This window comes from Salvelinus sp. IW2-2015, linkage group LG33 (genome assembly GCF_002910315.2).
Source record: "Salvelinus sp. IW2-2015 linkage group LG33, ASM291031v2, whole genome shotgun sequence".
NCBI classification, from domain to species: Eukaryota; Metazoa; Chordata; class Actinopteri; order Salmoniformes; family Salmonidae; genus Salvelinus; species Salvelinus sp. IW2-2015.
In genome coordinates this window covers 32862200-32867076 of record NC_036872.1, presented here as the reverse complement: position 1 = coordinate 32867076, position 4877 = coordinate 32862200, and the positions used below count along the sequence as shown (strand labels likewise).

Here is a 4877-nt window from a genome sequence, read left to right as displayed (position 1 = left end):
GACGAGACTTGCAGAAATGAGAGAGAGGGGATAGAGACTGCGTAGGAGGTAGACCGTGAGAGAGAGGGGGATAGAGACAGAGTAGGAGGTGAAAGGAGAGGTGAGAGAAAGGGGGAAGAGACAGGAGTTAGGGAGCGTAGCACGGAGTGAGAGAAAGGGGGATAGAGACAGAGTAGGAGGTAGAGAGAGCGAGATGGGGGGTAGAGACAGAGTAGYAGATAGTGAGACAGAGGGGGATAGAGACAGAGTAGGAGGTAGAGAGAGTGAGAGATTTTGAAGTTGGAATTTTATTTTAGCTGATTTTGAATTTTGAATTTTATTAGGATCCCCATTAGCTGATGCCACGGCTTCCTGAGAGKGAGGGAGAGAGAGAGAAAGGATGCATGAATGCATGCTCATACACACTCTCTCCCAGCGAATGTTATTAGGACCGGTATTAGCTGATGCCATGGCTTCCTTAGAGAGATAGAGAGACAAAACCAAAAACATAACCAACAAAAATGGGTCACAGCTCCTGCAGCTCTGTCAAATGCTGYATATGTACATAGTCAATCGTAGGCTTCGAGGCGACTCCTATGGTAGGTACACCTATAGCTCACCTCTTGGCAGTAGTACTGTAGACGACTTTATCACTGACCTCAACCCAGAGTTCTTCAAAGCGTTCACAGTCAGCCCACTGACACCCCTATCAGATCACAGCAAAATCACAGTCTACTTGAACAGAGCAATACTCAATCGTGAGGCATCAAAGCCAAAGGAACTGAGTAATAATAAGAAACGCTATAGATGGAAGAATGTAGTTTGGAAACCTACCAAAAAACAATTAGGCAACAACAAATTCAATCCCTTTTAGACAACTTCCTGAACAAAACTTTCCACTGTAATAGTGAAGGTGTAAACTTGGCAGAATATATATATTTGACCTCTCAGCTTCCCTATCAAATCTAAAAATCTTAAATAGAAGACCGAAGAAAACGAACAACAATGACAAATGGTTTGATGAAGAATGCAGAAATCTAAGAAAGAAAATGAGAAACCTGTCCAACCAAAAACATAGAGACCCGGAAAACCTGAGTCTACACCTTCACTATGGTGAATCACTAAAGCAATACAGAAATACACCATGGAAAAAGAAGGAACAACACGTCAGAAATCAGCTCAATGTAATTGAAGAAGCCATAGACTCTAACCACTTCTGAGAAAATTGGAAAACACTAAACAAACAACAACACAAAGAATTATCTATCCAAAATGGAGATGTATGGATAAACCACTTCTCCAATACTTTTGGCTCTATAACAAAGAACAAACAGCAAAAACATGTACATGATCAAATACAAATCTTAGAATCAACTATTAAAGACTACAGAACTCACTGGATTCTCCAATTACCTTGAATGAACTAGAGGACAAAATAAAACCCTACAACCCAAAAAGGACTGTGGTGTTGATGGTATCCTCAATGAAATTATCAAATATACAGACAACAAATTCCAATTGCCTATACTTAAACTCTTTATTAACATGATCCTTAGCCCTGGCATCTTCCCCAACATTTGGAACCAAGGACTGATCACCCCAATCCACAAGAGTGGAGACAAATTTGACCCCAATAACTACCATGGGATATGTGTCAACAGCAACCTGGGAAAGTCCTCTGCATTATCATTAACACCAGACTCGTACAGTTCCTCAGTGAAAACAATGTACTGAGCAAATGACAAATTGGCTTTTTACCAAAATATCGTARGACAGACCACGTATTCACCCTGCACACCCTAATTGACAAACAAACAAACCAAAACAAAAGCAAAGTCTTCTCATGCCCTGTTAATTTCAAAATAGCCTTTGACTTAATTTGGCATGAGGGTCTGCTATACAAATTGATAGAAAGTGGTGTTGGGGGAAAAACATACAACATTATAAAATCCATGTACACAAACAACAAGTGTGTAGTTAAAATAGGCAAAAAACACACACATTTCTTCCCACAGGGCCGTGGGGTGAGACAGGGATGCAGCCTCTTTAACATATATATCAACAAATTGGTGAGGGCACTAGAAAAGTCTGTAGCACCCGGCCTCACCCTACTAGAGTCTGAAGTCAAATGTKTACTGTTTTCTGATGATCTGGTTCTTCTGTCACCAACCAAGGAGGGCCTACAGCAGCACCTAGATCTTCTGCACAGATTCTGCTAGACCTGGGCCCTGACAGTAAATCTCAGTAAGATCAAAATAATGGTGTTCCAAGAAAGGTCCAGTCGCCAGGACCACAAATACAAATTCCATCTAGACACCYTTGCCCTAGAGCACACACAAAACGATAKAATCTTTGGCCTAAACATCAGCGCCACAGGTAACTTCCACAAAGTTTTGAACAATCTGAGAGACAAGGAAAGAATGACATTCTATGCCATCWAAATGAACATAAAATTCAACAGACCAATTAGGATCTGGCAAAAAATACTTGAATCAGTTAAAGAACCCATTGCCCTTTATGTTTGTGAGGTCTGGGGACCAATCACCAACCAAGAATTCACTAAATGGCACAAACACCAAGTTGAGACTCTGCAAAAACACCAAGTTGAGAATTCTGCAAAAATATCCTCTGTGTACAACGTAGAACACCAAATAATGCATGCAGAGTAGAATTAGGCCAATACCCGATAATTATCTAAATTAATGTCTACAACCACCTAAAAGAATGCGATTCCCAAACCTTCCATAACAAAGCCATCACCTACAGAGAGATGAACCTGGAGAAGAGTCCCCTAAGCAAGCTGGTCCTGGGGCTCTGTTCACAAACACAAACACACCCCACAGATCCCCAGGACAGCAACACAATTAGACCTAAGCAAATCATGAGAAAACAAAAAMATAATTATTTGACATATTGGAAAGAATTWACAAAAGAACAGAGCAAACTAGAATGCTATTTGGCCCTGAGCAGAGAGTACATAGTGGCAGAATACCTGGACACTGTGACTGACCCAAACTTAAGGAAAGCTTTGACTATGTACAGACACAGTGAGCATAGCCTTGCTATTGAGAAAGGACGCCGTAGGCAGACCTGGCTCTCAAGAGAAGACAGGCTATGTGCACACTGCCCACAAAATGAGGTGGAAACTGAGCTGCACTTCCTAACCTCCTGCCCAATGTATGACCATATTAGAGACACATATTTCCCTCTGTGATACCACAGTGTGCCATCACAGCAGCAAGATTTGTGACCTGTTGCCACAAGAAAAGGTCAACCAGTGAAGAACAAACACCATTTTAAATACAACCCATATTTATGCTTATTTATTTTCCCTTTTGTACTTTAACCATTTGTGCATCGTTACAACACTGTATTATAATACATATATTGACATGTGTCTTTATTCTTTTGGAACTTCTGTGAGTGTAATGTTTACTGTTAATTTTTATCTTTATTTCACTTTTGTATATTATATAACTACTTCACTTGCTTTGGCATATTAACATATGTTTCCCATGCCAATTAACCCCCTTGACTTGAATTGAATTGAGAGAGAGGAGAGGTGGAGTGGTCTCCATTACCTTCTCTCGTAGTCACACTCCTGCTAGAAAAATGATGGGATTCTTTCCTCTCTCCCTATCCTCACTTTTTCACCTTACCTTTCTTGCGTATCACTTCGTCTATTTTTTCAGACAGGAATCATTATCAGTCAGGAAAGACAATTTCCTCCTCCTATGATCTCTACTTTGCGAAGTTGTGCATGTCGTTCGAAGTGTGTGTGTGTGTGTGTGTGTGTGTGTGTGTGTGTGTGTGTGTGTGTGTGTGTGTGTGTGTGTGTGTGTGTGTTGTGTGTGTGTGTGTGTTGTGTGTGTGTGTGTGTGAAGAGGATCTGTGTAGTGTATGAGGAGAGAGCACAGTGTGTGTGCACGTTGTCAGGTGACCAGGATCTCTTGTCTCTCAATATAACCAGAATATTTCCAGGGTCGCCTATAGGTCGCCTATTGAAAACCAATTGCAACATGGGTACTTGCACTGACCAAATAAAACTGTCCATCTTCAAATGTAGATGTGGTTGTGCTACTAAAAGGCTTCTCTGGAATGAGGTGCTTATCTGGGTAAAGTAATAATTCTTGGTATTCTTCTTTTTGGAAAAGCAGGGATTGAAACTGACCTTGGTGTGTTACTGACCCTCCTAGTCTACTGAGCCACAAGTGATCTCTGTCTAGCACTAACTGAGCATGCAAGGTTTCCAGAAAACTGAGTTGGCGGCTTCCTGAATAAAAACTATTCCGGTATTCATGTGTCTTTCGTAATTTTTTATAGGAATTTATTTGGAATCCACAGAAATCTCAGACCAATTCTCAGCCCATTTATTTATACTGTCTATTTGCTTTCGTATTGCACATTTTTAGTTTGTGTTACTATGTGTATGTGTGTGTTGCTTCGTGTGTGTATTTATTTGTACAATCCTACGTTTCCCTACTCTCCCCTTACATTAATGATACTTCTGGTTCATATATTTCATTAAGACAGGCCGTACTGTATATCTTTATAATGAYTTGAGGGAAAATAGTAGAATGTCCAGATTTGTCTTTGGCAGAATCCTCTATCTCACGATGCCTGAGAAGAATGCCCTCAGGGATTTCTACTAGTTAAATATTGACCGAAAAAGTAATTGTGTTTGCCCGGGTGTATGTCTGTTCACTTGTTTGAGTGTGCGTGTCCATGTGTTACCTTACGTATGGTATGTGTATGTGAGTAATACTATCACAGATAAATGTGTTTTTATTTCCCATTCCTTATTGGAATTGTGTTAGAAAGATGTGGTCCGAGTAAATTTGTCTAGGTTTGTTTGCTTGTGGGTGTATTTGCCTTAGTTTCTGTGTGTGTGTGTGTGT

General features: G+C 40.4%; 1 pseudogene; it reads left to right on the top strand.

Moving 5' to 3' along the window:
* LOC139023553 (F-box/LRR-repeat protein 17-like) overlaps nucleotides 1–4877 on the top strand; it is a 411307-nt pseudogene that overhangs the window by 318691 nt on the left and 87739 nt on the right.